Source organism: Crassostrea angulata, chromosome 10, assembly GCF_025612915.1.
Source record: "Crassostrea angulata isolate pt1a10 chromosome 10, ASM2561291v2, whole genome shotgun sequence".
Lineage (NCBI taxonomy): Eukaryota > Metazoa > Mollusca > Bivalvia > Ostreida > Ostreidae > Magallana > Magallana angulata.
The window spans coordinates 9,041,503-9,061,977 of record NC_069120.1 but is presented as its reverse complement, the minus strand read 5'-3'; the positions used below and the strand labels follow the sequence as shown (position 1 = coordinate 9,061,977).

Genomic DNA, 20,475 nt, shown 5'->3' with positions numbered 1-20,475 from the left:
TTTTGTATGTTTGTATCACTAAGGAGATAATTGAATTGGTTTTAAGTATACTTGTTCCACAATCATCGATCGAGTTGCAATTATGAAATATCAACAACAAAAAGCAAACGTTTTCTTCAAAATATATTAGCACGGAAAACGATACAGTATTTTAGGAAAAAATTGCTAACCCGTGTAATGTAATAAATTAACAATTTTTTTTTGCTAATGCAATGTTGCTTTGGTAAGGCTTTTGAAAATTTTAATATACATCTATTAATTTTATTTAAGAGCTTAATAAATGGAAATTTGAACATTCTCTTAAGAGTAAATATTATCAAAAGAGTATTTGTTTATACTGTAAAGAAAGTGGTCTGATAAAAAAAATGATTTTAATGCTTAAAAAATCTTGTGAAGATTTAATTACTTAAGTACATGTAAATTGAAAACTTTTAGCAAAGGACACAAAAAAGACAAAACCATCTTAAGATTTCGTGCTTTCTTTCAAGGTGTGAAAGCATCAAATACTGAGATATACCTATATCATATACACTTTCCTGGAATTTCATGCTCTTAAAATAAAACGATTGTATGTTGATCGCAATAGAATACAAGCAGAACAATTACTGGAGCCTTATAAAACCTTATTATAACAGAAATGAATAAACACAGTGGTTGCTGTGATCGCCAAAGAATTAAAAATCTGCAGAACAATACTTTCTTTTTAGAAAGTTCCTTTTATTTGACGGTTAAAATACATCCTTAATTTAAAGTGACAAGTTTTTTTGGCTATGTGTTCCAGCAGTACAGATTGAAAAAAGAATCGCAAAGTGATCAGCGGAATTTTGATGATTTCCATCAAGGCATTTTATGTCTTTTGGTTATCAAACGTATTGTCCTAAAGCTGTATTCCATTCAACTGTAAAACGCCAAAGATATTTAAATTGAGCAATAATTGTTTATAAAGAAAATTGAAAGATTATTTGCCTGAAAAAATAGGAAAAACAGAGCTTAGTTGCAAGATAGATAATTTTCATATTATGTATGAATGTTGTTCATTTTCATTTTATGTATGAAAATAGGCAATTTCAATATACAAATGAAACAAGGCAATCTTAGGGGCGTAATTTTACAAAAGCAGTACATTCCAAGTTGATTTTCATTCATTTTATTTATATAAATTGTCATTATAAGCATGCAACTGATCAAATAAAAAAATAAAGATGTATTCTAAGTTTAGACAGAGAGTATTCAATGAGATGTCACCCAAACATTTCCGTCAAAATTCCATTTTCTATGGAATCCAGTACAATAAAATCAACTAGTAGGCTAATTATAACAGACAGAACGCCATATATTGCATTTTATTTTGCATTTTATGTACAAAGGAGCAAGTGTGATCACCTACGAAGAGAGAGAGAGAGAGAGAGAGAGAGAGAGAGAGAGATTAGAATAGAAACGCAATAAATTCGTGGTCTCATATCTAGGTCATGGTACCCGTGTTTTGTATCTTGACTGCCTGAATCAAAGAATCAATTCTTGTTGAAATATCTGTAGATCAGTTAACGTTTTTAGAACAGGAATGTCTTTGGTCAATGCACCTACCAAGATGAGTTGCTCTAAGAAACATTATACTCCGATTCTGTTTCATATTAGATGCTTAAAAACATTCGGTTACAATATCAAAATTTAATAAAATTACTTGGAAAGTTAGCAAATGAATTTCAAGACAACCATTCATTGTTTTATCGAAAATTGTGCCTATAAATGAAATATTCAATACAAACACTCAATTCTTGGAGGGGGGAAAGAGGAAAAAGAAATTATTAAGCTTGTCAGCTAGTTATACACTTTCTTTGAAATTTTAGACAAATAGACATGTTTTCCATGTTTTTATTATGTATGATGATGATGTTGCAGCGGTTGTGATTGACAAAGGAAATGGAATGTGCATGGGCGGATTTGCCAGAGACGATGCTCATAGAGCTGTGTTTCCTGCCATTATCGGACGACCCAGACACCAGGTAAAATATATTCAAGCTTTTTCTATGGCTAAAAATCACTATTAGTTAGACCATACCTAATATACTTAATGATAGCATGTCAAATTACAAAAATAAGCCAAACACAGTTTCACAGTCGATAAAATAGGTTTATCAACTGTAAACTATAGTTTACAAACCTTTTTCATCTGTTAAGTAAGAAAGCTACTCTGAGTTTATCTATTTGTAAATAAACCTTAATAAATTAATAGAATTTGCTTATAAATATAAATTCACATCCATAAACTATAACTTACAGCTAGTTTAGAGTTGTTAATCATTGTTTCACACATCATGAAACTATAAAAGACTATTTATGTTTTGCAATCGGAAATGACTGTGTTAGATCAATGTTATATATAGTTTACACTTATAAAACATTGATTTTTTGCATTAACTATGATTGACAGATATAGAATACAGATTAACGGCTTTAACTACAGTTCAATGTCCGTGAACTACAGTTTACAACCAATAAAACTTGTTTAGAAATCTGTAAAAATACATGTATTTTTTGTGAATCATATAGACTTAGTATAGAAAACTGAACTATTACATATTTTTTCGGAAAACATGAATAATCAGATGAAAATACAATCACTCTTTGTTAATTAATCGACATTGTCAATGACAAATCTTTTGTTATTTAAACAAAAATGTTGCATGTTAAGACTAAAAAACTTCTTTAACTCGGATTCTTAGTATAATTTAAGTTTTTCTTTCACTGTCAACTTTTGTATTTTCAGGGTGTAATGATAGGTATGGGTTTAAAATGCAGTTATGTAGAAAGCGATGCCGACAGTAAACGAGGCATCTTTACCCTTAAGTACCCCATCAAACACGGTATCATCACTAAATGGCATCATACCTTATACAATGAGCTCCGTGTGGCAGCGGAGGAACACCCGGTCCTTCTGACCGAAACCCCACTCAACCCAAAGGCCAACAGAGAAAAAATGACAGAAATTATGTTTGAAACATTCAATACACCCGCCATGTACGTCTCGATACGGGCCATATTGTCCCTCTACGCTTTTGGTCGTAACTCGATTCCGGAGATGGAATGTATCATTGTGTAAGATCTTATCAAATTCTTGCATTTTGCAAAACAGTGTTTGGACCCAACAAACCCGCAAATCATGGTTATTCATCACCACTGACAAACTAAAGTACTTGGAAATAATCTACAAATCTGATGTAAAATATTTAGAAGCATCAAAGCATCTTGTTTTTTACAAGCTTAACTTTAAACGTCAACCTCAATGGTCATTTTAAATAAACAACAATTAAAGATGCTAACAGTAACGATAAAAATATCATTTATTACAGGTGTTCAAATACGAATTTAATGAATTAGTGCAACCTTTAACTTCTGATGAATAATATTGAATCATATTTGCAATGATATATGAATGATAGACAATCTCGGATTTGATAAAGCTGGCATATCAGAAATACAACTGAATTGACCTTTTTGTTGGGTAAAGAATCATGAAAATAGTGTAGTCATAAGTAGTCCGTATGTCCTGTATTCATGCATATATATTTGCATTTCCATTGTTCTTTCCCACTGTAAGCCCATATGGAGGAGCTGCAACTATTTCTCTATAATCGCAATTGCTCTGCTCTGTCAGTATACTATGACGTCATAAAGGTGTAACGTTAAATATACTTTTCCATGACGATATAGATTTAAACCACTATACGATACATCATGTGTTTTTCTCCAACTCAATTAAAATTGACGTATTTACATGTAATATTAAAACATGTTTTTGATAACATTTTAAAGGAATTACTGTTATAACATATCATTGATTCTGTTAACAAATCTATGTGCATTAAAAAGATACATTACAGTCTGAATGTTTACTTTTGATGTAATAGCTAAATGTCAGGTCTAGGCTAATATAGGGTATTTGCGAGTGGTAAAATGCAAATATAAGTAATAAACAACGATTATTTAGTGAACATGGCGCGCATCATGGAATATGCCAACAGAGCAATTGCTATTAATAACGCCATGTTCACTAAATAACGTTGTTTATTTCTTAAGTAGTAACAACAATAATTTTCATATATTCAATTGTTTGGTATGAAAAAAATAAGCTGAATTACATAAGCATTAAGGTTTTTAGCTCACCTTAGCTCACCAGAGCTGGAAGCTCAAATGAGTTTTTCTGATCTTATTTTGCCCGGTGTCCATCTGTCTCTCTGTCTGTCTGTAAGCGTTTTAAGTTTTCGACTTCTTCTTCAGAACCAAAGGGCCAATTTCAACCAAACTTAGTACAACGCATCAGTAGGTCAAGTTTGTTAAAATGCATGCCCACGCCCTTTTTCAAGAGGGAATGATTAGGAATTATTAAAAATTTGTTGATTTTTAAAAAATCTTCTCAAAAACCATTTGACTAGATAAGCTGAAACGTGTGTAATTTAGAAGCATCATCAGATAGTGTAGTTTCAGCTGGGGAGGGGTGATATCACAATGGTAAGTTGGTTTATTATGGGGAACTGTTGTTTTTTTTTTCAAGAAATCTGTAAAAATTTTCTCAAGCAATTTCGCAAAAATTGAGATATGAAAAGTTAATCTTTACATGGGATAATAGAGAAAAACACATTTTCAAATTCCAATTTGCCAACTGAAACTATATTGAAATCTCATTTAGTGTAAATCTAGTTCTAATCAATCAAATAATTCTAATTTTTTTCATCAAAGACTATGTTTAACTTTGATAATGCTTGAACATAATTTTGGTTCAATTTTTTGGTAAAATGGTTTTTAGGAAGATTTATTATCAAAAATGATAACAAATACCCATGATTATAGATTATCTCTCCTTGAAACAGTGAAATGCTCTTTGTTTTATAAAATTTAAATTCCCTTAACCAAAGAGAGATTTAGTTGAACTAGAAAATCTAAATAGTTTACAGACGGATGCAAAAACAGACAGACGGACAAATGAACGCCAGACAATATGTAATTTGAAAAGTTTACTTAACCTTTAGCTCAGGTGAGCTAAAAGGATAAGGGCAACTTTCCGACTGAAGAATGTAACGGAAAATGATACACAGGCTATCATTCATTGAATTTATTTGCTTTATAGACTTTAACTTACAATACATTAAAGAAGATGGGTGAATAAGGCGTGTAAAATGCACATATGAGGAATGATTTGATACTGCAAAATTAAAATATCATTAAATCTGATACTTTTTTTTACAAATTAATTAAAAACAATGCATATTTAACGTAACATTGGTTTGTAACCCTTGAATATTTTTGATACTTGCAATAGGTTGATTTAAACTGGCGTATGCGTGTCAAATCCTCCAAATAGAGTAATGTTTATAACTTCAATGCCTTTTCTTTCATAGAGTGAGTCTGAGCTCCATATTTTTGTCATTGTCTAAATGCGGTTTAATGGAATTTAAACCGATTTTAATCAACAAAGATGTGGACAGATGACCCACTATACTTTAAAATTGTCATTTTGTAGCCCAACAATAGAACGTTTTAGAAAAAAAAATACAAGTCCGTAAATTCGTGGCCAACGCCTCATATAGCATTTAAACATCGCACTTTGTTGTGAATAAAATGGCTCAGTGGTTAGAGCACCAGACATTATATAACTTGGGTTTTTAGTTTGGGGGTTCGATACCACCAAAACTTATGGATTTACTATTTTTTTCTAATCCTTTTTTGGAATATTTCAAACTGAATAAATTCGGAAATTACTTTTTTGTAACCTTGTATTATAACATATCAAAATATTTAATTGAAAAAATGTTAAATTTGAAATTGTATTTTACGACTAAACCAAATGGGCAATTGCGCCATATTATTCCCCCATCTTCTTTAAGATAATGTAATATTATACATGTACATTTATATACATAAAGAGAGAACAAATGTGACTGATCATGACGTTAAAAGTAGTAAGATTCTTAGAAAAACAGAACAATTTAGATGCGCTTATATTTCGAAATGGGATATCATTTCTTTGCGTAAACATCAGTGTGGAAAGGAAAAATTTCAATTCATTCAACTTTTCTTTTTCAGAATATGGTGTTATTTGATATTGACAAAATGACATATGATTGATATCTATTTCTTGGAAAAAATTTTGTTTAAAAGGATATAAACCGCGTTAAATTCCAAGAGTGATTGGTCATTGAACTATATATAAGCATCAATGTCCCTTTGAATTAACATATATCTTTTTAATCAAGTACTTGAAGACTGAAAAAAAATCAACACGTTTTGTTCAAAATGAGTAACGAAGACGAGGTTGCAGCTTTAGTTATTGACAATGGATCCGGAGTGTGCAAGGCCGGATTTGCTGGACACGATGCTCCCATGGCTGCTTTTCCATCCATTGTCGGACGCCCTAAACATGAGTTATACTTATAAAAATGTATTTATCCTAATCAATCAATAAAAAGAAATTCAATTTTATTTTATTAAATTGTCTCTATTTTGGTAATGGGCAATATATTACATCTTAAAGAATGGGGGGGGGGGGGGGTTAGTCGAGTATAATTTATGCCCACGTTTCCTAAGGCTATCAAGTTTTGTATGGAGGGTAATCGTGTTCAAAAATCCAGACATGTAAACTTGTAAATCCGAATATGCAATCGTGTTGATGTATGAGCATGAGTATGAATATGTGTAATTCTGATCTTGTAACCTATAAAACTCGGGCATAAATACGTGTAAGATTTGACTTCGCTTGATGCACATTTTGCAACTTTATTGTTTTCATTAGTTAGTTAAACCTTCAACTTTGCACACTTTCAATCCGTAGTTTCTGCATTTGTAACTCCAGGCTTGGCAATAGCACATATGACATGATACAAATGGACAAATTTAAAGTCTACAAGTTTGTCGAATTTTGACATGACCTTATATGGCAACTGCCTTGCTGCAGGAAAAGGCATGCCGTAACCGCCGGAATGGACGAAAAATAAACATAATATTCAGCTAAACTGTTGCAATAAGCTTTTAATGAACGACACCTTTTCTATCGAAAACACCGGTATTATTTGTAGAAAAAAAATTGAGGTATGATTGAAACTGGACCAAACAGGAAGAGGTTCATGTAGCAAAAAAATCGTTGCCGATATGACGAATGCGCTAATTTCCGTAATATAATTCTTATGGTATACTAAAAGGAAATGCCTAATATGTTCTTTCTCTAAAAAAAATCTGACATGTAATTTAAACTTGAATATAAGTTAATGCGTACTCTTTTCTAGAAATGAGACGGATCAAGAAATTTGCTAAGTAGGTATACATATTTTGAGCGGCATGGGGTTCGAAGACCGCCGTGAGGTCCCATGTAACTCCATTGCTTCTGAATTCTTAGAATTTTGAGAGAGAATTTTTAACCGGGTTTCCGATTATTGAATAGTAAAAATGGCGGGCGGGCGAGTGGCTGTCAAAAAGGTACCCCTATTGTACCGATAACTCCTCGAACAGTTTTCAAGATAGGAAGTTGTTCTTTTCCAGATCAATTATACATGTATACAGAGGTATGCAAATTGCTAGGATTTTGATTTCTGATAATTTATGAAAAAATATCAGCTGTTGACACAGGGCGAAAAACCATCTTTAAGCAAGTCCTTAAAGGTGGCTTAAAGGTGACTTAAAGGAGCTTAAAGGCTATACAACCTTTAAGCCGCCTTTAAGTCACCTTTAAGCAAGTGCTTATAGGTCCTTAATGTCCAAACTTCTTTAAGCTACCTTTAAGCCACCTTTAAGCCACCTTTAAGCATCTTTAAGTGGCATTTACGCTCTCTTTACACTGCCTTTACACTGTCTTTAAGTGGCCTTTAAGTCAATATTGATCAAACTGAACAATAAAAACATATATTAAATGCAAAAGCTCTTTTATAGAGATGGGAGGGGGTCATCCGAGTGATAATATAATTTCCAAGGAAGGGGGGGGGGGGGTGTTCCAGGCGGTTTTAATCGTCGCTCCATTAAACACAGATCGCTATCATCAGCACCGCTCTGATGGACACAGATTGCCGTTATAAAATTCTTTATAATTTTTTGGGGGTTTCAAAATTATTGTAGGTATGAGCGCAGTCTCTGTATCTTAATATGTGCATAAAACTAATTAAAGTATGTTTGTTTCCTATTATAAATTAATCGGTGAAAAAAATCTCTCTCTCTCTCTCTCTCTCTCTCTCTCTCTCTCTCTCTCTCAGTTCATCCGGTTATTAAACAAAATAAAGATAATGAACCAAAAAAGCATGATTTAATTTGTTAATCGGTTTTAGGTTTGTATTTTTTTTTTCAATTTTCATTATTTCTAACTCTAGATCTGCTAGATACATGTTAAAGATGAAAAGACTCTCAACTGCCTTTGTTATATCGGGCAGGATATTACTGCTTTGTTTGTCTAGACATAGTTTTGTTCGTTTGTGTATATCTAATTAGAGTCTATTGTTTGTCCAACTTAAGAAAACCCCTGGAACTAACACAGAATATACAAGATATACACAGCAGTTGTGTCGTGTGCCCAGGTGCATGTTTGTGTATATCTAATTAAAGTCTATTGTTTGTCCAACTTAAGAAAACCCCTGGAACTAACACAGAATATACAAGATATACACAACAGGTGTGGCGTGTGCCCAGGTGCACGTCAGGGTTTCTAAAGGCGTTGAATCTTAGTATGTACGAGTATACGATAAGTCTAGTGAATAAAAGTTAATTTACATTTGTAATTCATTTTCAAAGTATTATTTCCTAGCTCTGGGTTTCAAAGATGTTACGTCTACAAATTAACGATACATGTATGTAAGAGTAAAATCTTGAGGCTAATTAATTAATGTACCGGTGATCATAAATAGGGGTTGATTATTTGAATATATGTATAAGGGTAAATATGTGAAATATACCCGGCCTGGCACATCATACAATTGTATGTACAAGTCATTTGCAATTGCCACATGCAGTAAATGCGTCACCGGTAATTGGTAATTTTGTTTGTTATAGAATTGATAGTTTAAAAATCATGTACATGTACATACAGTTACATGTAAATATTTAAACATATTGGAACGGCGCCGCGATCATGAAAACCGGGAAATTGCGGGAAATTGAACAAATACCCTAATAGTATCAATGCATTTAATAAAAGAAATGATTTCATTTTCTTTCTTACATTTTTATAGCTATAAATTAGATGAACGTATATCTACTCGGTTTAAATTTATTAACTAAGAAAGCCTACTATAGTGAACCTAACGGTTTCCATTTAGGTATAATATATTTTTGTTCACTGAAGACCAAGTTTCGTATTTCATTCTAAATACATGCATGCATGTAATTTATAAATTAGATATAATTGTTTGTTACAAACTGAATGGTTTGTCAAAATCTTTTCAAGTAAACACATTCAATACAGTGATTCAATATCCACTGATATATAGGATATAAAAACGCTGAGATATAAGTAAGTTGCCGTGGCGCAGAGGATGTGTAGTGATGCTAGTAAACTAAGGGTCCGGGGTTCAATTCTCGCCGTGGTCGGTTTTTTTGTGTTTTTTTTTTTCATTTTTCTTTCTTGAACAAAAACCGTTTTAATACCTTTTCTTTCATAAAGTTAATACATTTTGTTGGAAATTAAGCACAATATTGAATTAAATTTTTTTTAATGGCTTAAAGGTGGCTTAAAGGTAGCTTAAAGGTGGCTTAAAGGTGGCTTAAAGAAGTTTGGACATTAAGGACCTATAAGTTGTCCTTAAAGGTGGCTTAAAGGTGGCTTTAAGATGGTCTTTAAGCTGCCTTTAAGCCATCTTTACGCTTTCTTTAAGCCACCTTTAAGCAATACTTATAGCTTAAAGGTAGCTTAAAGGTGGCTTAAAGATCGTCTTTAAGCTACCTTTAAACACCTTTAAGCTATCTTTAAGGAGGACTTAAAGATGGTCATTCATCCTGTGTGAACTTAGTCATTTTTGGGCAAAACATTGCATATAGAGTAACCCATTTCTTTGGATAGGTAGTATTTATCAATTCAGGATTGACAAATGGATTATGGATACTGTTCACACAAAAGAAAACCAGTTGTGCTGTCACATTGACAGCTTTACTCTTGTCATTTTTCTGAATTAGTTAGAATAAACGACTTGCAAAGATTTGGTAATTTTTCGCGGAAATTTTTTTGTTACTTTACCTGTATTTATACTTTTTTTTGTTGGTTTTCTTATATTGAGTAAGAAGCACAATACAGAGTTTTTATTTCTTTGTTTTGTAAACAAAACTCGAGTCTTGTTATTGTTTACATATGTGTTTTGTTAATATGAATTTCCGTCAAATGTTGTCGTCCTCTGTTGATATTATTATTATTATATAGAAGGATGTTCGGCCATCTTGTACATCTGAGGGTCAAGATGTAAACATATATTGAACTGGTTTGTTTTTGCCCAAAACTGACTAAAACAGTTGTCATAACATAAAAAGGCAATTTATATGAGTTTTACCTATTGTTAAGTCTGCAAATTACGCATACAAAACAGAAAAACAGAACAACACATTTTTTAAAGCTGCATGGTCCGATTTTATACCAGATTTTGTGTTCGCTTTTAAAAAATGGCTATGCTAAGTATGTGTATAATGACAGACATTGCGGTTGTTTTCCCGGTCAATTAAGCCATATTTTAATGAATAAAAAATAATGAACTTTTTTTTTATAGAACAAACGTCATAAAAAGGGTATCGCGTTATTTCGCTACATATTAAAATTTGCCCTGACGTCCAGGCGGGGATGATGTATTAGGACTTTGACATCGAGTGTAAATGTGAGTTCTGGCAAAACAAAATTAAGATAATTGGTTTGTATGGACACTTATTTGATACTGTAGTAGCCAAAAATTAGACCATGCAGCTTTAAACAGGTGGTATGTATTGTTATGACCATCAACACAAATAATGTTAATTCATTCAATATGCCACATTTTACTTACGTTTTATATCTTTCTCATAATTAAAAATATATACCCTCTATAATGGTACCTTATTATTAGGTAGAGGTTATTTTTTTTTATTATGAAAAAATGTATAACGTCTTTGCCTGTGAATTATCTGTACATGTATCTACTTCACTGAGAGCAAACCGTCAATATGATCAAATGATGGTCTCTTCTTCTGTCATTCCTCAAGTTATTATACTTTCTTTCAGAGCCTTGTTTCATTTTTACATTACATTTCAAACCATTTTTACAAAACTATATAGACAGAAGATTTTAAAGGGTTTTATAGATGACATGCACGTGACGTTTTAAACCTTTCTCTTTAAAATTCTTGTACTATATTTTATAGTACAAGGATTTTTTTTCATTTACTAGAATTTTTTTAAAAACATCAGGTGCCTGTGTTATATTTAAGCAATAAAATGCTTTCTTTTGTGATTTATGGGGGATATGAAGGTGGCGACATAGCATAAAAATTACATTATCCGCGTTTGCGGGTTATGTATTTTTTTCTACAATGATCGCTACCTTCATAACCCACATGAATCATCAAGAGGCATTTTATTGTTTATATTTGCATGTTTTTTAACAAATTAATAAATTGATTGTAAAAGGTAAGTAAAATTCACAAAATTACTGTTTATGTACATCAGTACGTTAGTTAAAAGAAACACCAAAATCGTCTCCATAATTATATTCCGTGCAGTCCGTGATTTTTCTTAGGTCGCTGCATAGTTTCTGACCAATCGATAAACGGGGCGTGTAGATTTCAGTCCTGCAGGCATGTTCACGAAGCTATCTTAGGACTATGATGCGTCCTAAGTACATCTTAGGACATGTCTTAGTCTTAAGTCTGTTTCTTGAAGCTCTCCTAACTTCAGGAACCGTCATAACTTTGTCCTAACTTTAGGACATCACTTACCTTGTCCTAAGACCATCCTAAGGCTGTAAAATCACGTTTTTTGGGAAAATTCGGACAGTTATGAAGATTTTTCTCTTAAGGCCGGTCGAATAAAGCAATATTTTCTACAGTTCCAGCATTTTCGACAAACTTCAACAGGCATGTTCACGAAACTTTCTTAAGATATGACCTACGTGTGTTCCTAAGATATGACTTAGGAAAAAAGTTAGGAACATCCTAAGATCTACTTAGGACACGTCTTACGATGTAGCTCGACGGTTTCTTAGGAACTTCTTAAGTTAGGATATCCTAGCCTTCTACAACCATTCTTACTTTTCACATTTATTCATACAGATCGATTTTGATTTTGAGAGACTTTTGTAGGAAAAAATCATTAAACATTTTGCCAGAAAAAATTGTACGGTCGGTAGTTAACACAATATGCCTAAAACCAGTAAATTTAATGTATATATTTTTAAAAATTTACAAATGCTAAATTTAAGCAACACATATGCATTCTTCGAGTGTAAATTATTTTTTTCCTAAAATTTAACGTTTCATGTAGAAGACACACACGTACAAACACAACTTTTGTAAAATAAGAAAACTAAATCAATGCTGCTCAAAACTATATATCGTCCCACAGTAACTACCACGCTAATCTATTTTTAATCCATGACGTATATAAACAGGCCCGCAGTTTTTCCGATGTGCATGTTTGCAGGGCCACACTGACCTTCAACTCGACGAAAGATCAGATAGACCCCCCACGCTGTTGATTATTTTTAACTCTTGTGCTCCAACTCTTTGTTTTGTCACACTAAAATCATTTCACCTTTGATAAAGTGTAAGTAATAAAACACATTCATGTGCTTGAATTTCAACTCTTGTGTGGGAAAACGTTAAACGTCCACCACTGAGCTGAGCTCATCTGCATAAAAGCGATTACAGCGCGTATCACTGAAGTTTCATATACATGCAAATACGTCAAATTTAATTATAGAGACATTTTTATCCGTCAATAAAAATGTTCTTGGTTGTAAAGAAATATACTTGATATGTTTTATTATACAATTTATTGATGACAACAATAATGTATCCTTAGTATATGAAATGTGTCAGAAGATTTTCCTTGAACCTATATTCTTGTTCGGATAGATATCAATTAACAAAAAGAAAATCATGATTTTCTGTTGATTAGAATACGTTGATAACAAATTTTACCTCCGATAAAAGAAGTCATTCTTTCATGATTCATATCGTTGCATTTTGATAATTGATGTATTAGTTTGACCATCAGTACGAAAATGTGATTTAACCCAGTGATAGGAAACCTCTTTGCAGTGACTATACTGAGTTGATATACATCAACTCGTAAAAATGCATATATATCTATATACACGTGTATTCAAAAAAAGTCATTAAATGTATTTTTTTTCAGTTCTAAGAGGTTATCTGAAGCCGATCTAATTCTTTACTCTCATCTTTTATACCAATCTCATAATTTAATTTTCCGAAAAATAATACTTTCTATGAATATTGTTATCCAGAGATAATATGATTATAGGCCTACCTATTTTTATTTTTATTTATTCCGTCCCTATTCCGGCGATTACGGCATGCGTTTACCTGCAGCTAGCCTTTTTAAATCAGTGACGTTACTGTTTCCATATATGGTCATGTCATTCGACAAACTTGTAGACTTTACATTTGTCTATTTGTTAGATGTCAGCCGTGATATTTCAGAAAACGGAAATACAAATGCAGAGATTACAGATGGCAAGTGTGTATTAAATTATCTTCTTTGATATAGTTGTTTTGATGTTCCCAGTAAGTAGTAATTTTTGGGAGTTTATTTTAATCAACTCTCCTATGCAGTTACTCTGACAAACCGAAAGTGAAACAGTGTTTGGACCAAAGCACAAAAAGTTCTTGATATTAATTGATAAATTCGAAATAATGTTTGCTAAAGCATTGTTTTTCAAGGAAACAGATTTACTAATACCTTGAAAATAATCAGATTTTAAATGGTACGAACAATTTAGATATTTTTTGTAGTTGTATGTATTCTTACGCCAGAGTTCAATATAGTCTCGTTCGCGATTTAAAATCTCTACAACATCTCATTTGCAATCAAAACAATATTTTAATGTTTTCTGAAAATATACATCAAAACTTTTGTAACATAATTGAACATAATTGAAAGCAAGAGTCCGTTTTATAGCACTAAAATCAAGGTTACCATATAATACCGAATGATAGTCATTAAACAAAAATTCACCTTTAAATATATTGATTACTTTTTGGGAGTTGATTTTAATCAACTCTCCTATGCAGTTACTCTGACAAACCGAAAGTTAAACAGTGTTTGGACCAAAGCACAAATCATCGCCGCTGACAAAAATTAGTTCTTGAGAATAATTGATAAATTCGAAATAATGTTTGCTAAAGCATTATTTTGCAAGGAAACATATCAATTTTATAAATACCTTGAAAATAATCAGATTTTAAATGGTACGAACAATTAAGATATTTTTGTAGTTGTATGTATTCTTACGCCAGAGTTCAATATAGTCTCGTTCAACTCGACGCTCAGCTGTCACCGTAAATCTCCGACAAGCAGAGAGTCTCTCTTGCTCGTCGGGGATTAACAGCGACAGCCGAGTGTTTGGTTGAACGAGACGAGAGTTCAGTATTGCTTGGATCCATAAATTTTGAATTTATTCTATTTTTAATATTACTTAACGTGATTCATATGGGGTTTTATCAACATTCTTGTGTCGAAAAAGTCCGAAAATTCATACTATAAAAATGTGCGCAATTCAAATACAGATTAGAGACTACCTGTACTTGACATGCAAAATAACATAACATTGATTTTAAAATAAATAAACATCTATAAAATCAACTCCCGTCAGTTTTTCAGTACTCGGATTAAAAATTTTCCTTGGGGTCTTATTGTACATAAAATACCGTTGTGTCAATTTTCAACAATTATGAAGGCCGGGATCGAGTAAAAATTAGGCAAAGTACAAAGTATCACACAATTGCAAAAAAGCCGAATTAACATAGATTGAAGTAAGTAATTCACACTCATAATTTTTGGAAGCTTATTCGAGGAAATCAAGTACAATTACAAATTCAAACTTTCAAGACCCCGTCTTTCAGTACTCTCAGTACTTTGATTGTTTAATGAGGATCAATTTGGATTTTGAAGTAAACAAACGAAATCATAAATTGTATGTATTTTGTCTGTATGCGACTATTTCATTTCAAGTAAAACGGCAAAATGTCAGGGGCAATGTCAGAATGGTGTATATTACAATAAGGACTATATACATGATCAAATATGGTGATGTTGTGTGGGGCAACTGTACCAAAGAAAACTCTGAATTGCTTGAAAAAGTGCAAATTGAAGCAGCCAGAATAATAACAGGGTTGAGAGTTAACTCATCTAGAAGTATTTTATATAGCGAACTTGGCTGGGAAACCCTTCAATCTCGAAGGGATAACCATAAGCTTATTCTTTTCTACAAAATAATTCATGGTTTAGCACCGCAGTACTTGTTAGACTTGATTCAACCATACTTTCCAACTGAACATGCATATAATCTTAGGTCTAATGGCAATTTTTACTCTCTGCCACTATGTCGGACTACTTCTTATTACAATAGCTTTATTCCGTCTACAATTAAATTATGGAATAATCTTGATGCAGAAATAAAACATTCATCATCCTTGTCTATTTTTAAGTCAAAACTCAAAAACCAAAATATACCCAAAACTTGCAAACACTACAGCTTTGGCAATAGGAAAGAAAATATTATTTTATGTCAATTACGGAATAAAGCTAGCAATTCAAATGTTCATTTATTTAAGGATTTTTTAACTGCTGATAGTCAATGTACAAACTGTGGGTCTAAATCTGAAGATAATATATATTTTGTTCTTGAGTGTCCAAGATACACTCAACAAAGAGTTAAACTTTTTAATCAATTTAATGATATTAGTGTACCTTTTCATATTAACTATATTCTTTATGGTAGTTCTGAATTTTCATACAACTTAAATTGTAAAATTGTTTCTTATGTTCATAGTTATATTAGAGCTTCTAAGCGTTTTTAATTTTTTTTTTTCAAATGGGCTGGATCATGACACCAATATTCTATGTCTGTCTGTCAGTATGAATGAATGAAGTGATGGGTTTATAAATGTAGGAATGAATGTGTTCATGTACAGTTGTGTATATGTAAAACAACAAGTTAATTTATCATCATATGACAAAAGTCAAGCTTATTATTTATTATCCAATTATCCTTTGTCTTGTATACAAATATATCAATAATATATCACTCTGTAAACTGGTAAATTATACTACATACTATATACTATATTCTATGATTATTTTATAACACCACTTCTTGACTTTGTATTTTTGAGAGGGTTTATATAGGCTTTGCCTGTTGCCTAATCCATTTGATTACTCAATAAAATATGTTTAAATTTATACATGATCAAATGACTAGCCCCCCTACCCCAATTTCAACCAATTCTTATATAGTATCGAATCAAAATCAAGTCTTTATCCAACATTATACAGAGGTTGTCTAACATATTAGACTCAACATTAGTCACCATTATATTGTCAATTGTTTGCAAATGCAAATGTCAGTTTTTTTTCTTGATATTTTACCTTTGTATAGAGTGCAGGTACATTATATTATATCATATTATATCATATTATATCATTAAAGGTTGCAAGTCCAGCCACTAATCCAATTGAAAATGTGTGCAACTGTATATCATTAGTGGTCAATGTAGTACTTATTTCACATTTTTTACCCTATCATTAGAGGTTACGATTTTTGACCGCTAATGATATAAATCTGAAAATATATCATTAGCGGACGGTTAGGTTGTTCGTCAATGATAAAATTATATCATTAGTGGTCAACATCATAACCACTAATGCAATATTATATCATTAGTGGACGTTGTATCATTAGAGGTTGGTACATAGAAGGTTACATGTAAATAACAAACAGCATTTTACAGCGCAATTAAGCATCTGTATGGAAAATTAGATTGAAGGTCTGTGGGGTCAACTCTGAAGTGTTTATCCCTGAGTGTTTTAGGTTATACGAGCAAAATTACACTCACTCATACTCAGGCTTACACATCAACACGATTGCATATTCGGATTTACAAGTTTACATGTCTGTATTTTTGAACACGATTACCCTCCATAGTTTTGTAGTACATTAATGTCCTAAAGCAGGGGCAGATTCATGAATTATAGATAGAGGGGGGCTCCGGAAGCTCCTAGATTCTAGAAATCTGAAAGGGTAAAAATGAAGTCCTCAAAGTCAGAATTGTGTGATATTTCTTCTCTTGATTATAATTAAGGAATGATGAAATAACAATTTTAAAAGGTTTGTAGATTTAATAAGACCTACAGTAATCCCATCAAAAACTTAAGCTTAGCTGAGATGAAATTCTTTCATCTTGAGTTAGACATATCCGTATTCAAATTAAAACAAAGTAAACAAAAATGTAAATTAAAGATAAAAGCGCCAGCAGGATTCAAACACTCAATCAATATACAATGAAGTCCGCAGCCCTGCTTGTGTTGTTTAGAAAATGAGCGGTTCCGAAAGCATTGTAACGAATGCTGTTTTCCTCGTTTCAAAAGAAATGGGCGTGTCTTATTTAACAATTAACGTTCGATACAAAGTTTAGAACATTCCATTCGAACGAACAATTTTACCACTTCAATGCGCTTCATTGTACAACGGTTTTAATGGCTTCTCGCTAACCGATACACCACGAAATCAAACAACCAGAATCATTTAAAGACGCCGAACACGAAGAAGGAGGACACGAGGCCTAAAGCAAGAGAGGTAGGCTCATCCTCCAATACCCCATTGAACACGGTATCGTCACCAACTGGGATTACATGGAGAAAATCTTGAATCACGCTTTCAAAAATGAACTCCGTGTGGCCCCAGAGGAACACCTCGTCCTTCTGACCGAGGCCCCATTCAACCCCATGGCTAAAAGAGAAAAGATGACACAGGTCATGTTTGAGAAATTTAAAATTCCTGCGTTTTATGTCGCAATCCAGAATACCCTTTCTTTGTACGCTTCCGGTCGTACAACCGGTATTGTGCTGGCGTCTGGAGATGGTGTCACCACCACAGTCCCCATCTACTAGGGTTACCCCCCTTCATACGCCATCATCAGAACGAAAATCGCTGGATGTGATATTACCGACTATCTTACAAAAATCCTTACAGAACGTGGCTACTCTCTCACCACCACAGCCGAGAGAGAAATTGCCCGAGAAATCAAGGAGAAACTGTGCTATGTTGCGCTGTACTTCGAGAAGGAAATGCAGATATCTGCCTCGTCATCTTCCTTGGAAAAGAGCTATGAACTCTCCGACGGTCAGGTCATCATCATTGGCAACGAGCGATTCAGGTGCCCAGAGGCTATGTTCCAGCCATCTTTCCTTGGAAAGGAATTTTCTGGTATCCACAAAACCACATACAACAGTATCATGAAGTGTAATGTGGATATCCGTAAAGACTTGTATGCGAATATTGTCCTGTCTGAAGGTACCACTATGTTCCCCGGTACTGCTGACCGTATGCAGAAGGGGGTCACCGCCCTCGCATTCCCGAAAATGAAGATTAAGGTCATTGCTACACCTGAGAGGAAATACTCCGTCTGAATCGGTGGTTCCATCCTTGCTTCTCTCTCCACCTTCCAACAGATGTGGATCAGCAAACAGGAGTACGACGAATCTGGACCATCCATTGTCCACAGGAAATGCGTCTAAATAGACTCACTGGTTTTAATAACTAAATATTCTCTTCCTGTACTTAAGATTGTTTAGTAGTAGTTCTCATTAAAGACTTGTACGCTAACACAGTATTATCTGGTGGTTCTACAATGTATCCAGGCATATCTGACCGTATGAAAAAAAGGAAACGGCGAGTTTTGCACCTCCGAAAATGAAAATCAAGGTCATTGCCCTCCACCTGAGAGGAAGTACTACTCCTGGATCGCTGGCTCTATCCTTCCTTCTCTCCCAATCTTACAACAGATGTGGATCAGCAAAAAGGAATATGGTGAATCTGCTCCATCTATTGTTAATAGCAAATGTTTCTAAACGAGTTTCTGTCCTTTAAAAAGAACCATATCCATGTGTTTCTAAGAAAAATATGAAATAAGTGTTCTTTGAAAAACATAATATTTTTAGTTTGAAAAATGGAATTATTCAAATTAATTAACATATTTACTTGTATCAACCTTAAAACTTTGATTTATTTGTTTATATTATATAACTAAGTAAAACAAGAAATCTGATCGGTCCTTTTTAAGTCATCATTTTTCGATAGGCCTAATGACCGCCAAACGTTGCCTTGCTTTCACTTTCCAGGTATCACTCACTGTTTTAAATTCCTTACTTACAGCTACGATGATTGTGACAATCACCGTAGTAGTTAATGTGCTTAGTATCGGAGAACATTTTACGGTCCAAATGCAAGTGTTTTGAATAATAAAAGCAATTTAAATCTAGATCTGACCTTTACCTCTCAATTAATACGTTGTATCCCGTATGCATTGTAGATTCAACCCTTCTACCCCAGAATTTAAAGGGGTCAAACTGCTTACATAATATATGTGATAAATTATATTCATTTGATGAATAATAAATGTAATGAAATATATTGGTGAAGATTATTTGTATATTTCAAAAGTCAGTTCTGACCATTTGATACTGTATTGTGTACCGATATCTTTACAATCTTAGCACCTTTTAACTTTAACATGTCCGCATGGCAAGAAATCCCGATCCCGATTGAGATATACGTCTTATTGTGTGCTAGCCTGGTTCCCTGGCCTACCAATAATTCTGTGTTGGAACCAGGCTAGTCATACACAATCTTATTTTCCCCCATTATATCGGGTTTTACCAAGGGTTGGCAAAAAAGCGAGAAATACTCATATTTCCCAGGACGGTGGGAAATACCGGTAATTCCCGGGAATTACTGTATAATCAAGAACAACTACATATTATAGTACTTCATACTTAGATATTAGTCTTAATCAAATCTGTAGGGTTGTAGACAATAGTACACCTTGTCAGCTTTTTGACATTTTATTATGTTCTCTGATTTTAACAAGTTTTGACTGGTCAGTAATGCATTGGTTATCTTCTTATGAATACTCCAAACATGGTTCATTCATTGACACCATTGTTGTTTTTAAGATTAGTCATGTTGTATATTTGATTTGATAAAATGAAATATATCAGAAAGGACAATAGGTGAATCTATACAGTTATCATAAACATGATATCAAAAGTTCCATTGTCTGGTTATTTGGTGAATGTGAAAATGGGGCAAGAAAATTGTGAAAAATAAAGTGTGACTGTGTCACCACCTCAGTATGCAACACACCTAAGAAGAAGCCAATCAGCCCCACTCATAGTATATATCTCCCCAAAACAGGAGCACAAAACTGTCAAGTGTCATTTATTATAACAACATGCGTGATTATTGAATT

The 20,475-nt window shown here is 33.0% G+C and overlaps 1 pseudogene; it reads left to right on the top strand.

Moving 5' to 3' along the window:
* The first annotated feature begins 1,877 nt into the window (after window positions 1–1,877).
* LOC128165497 (actin-like) lies at window positions 1,878–18,784 on the top strand (annotated as a pseudogene).
* Window positions 18,785–20,475: the final 1,691 nt, after the last annotated feature.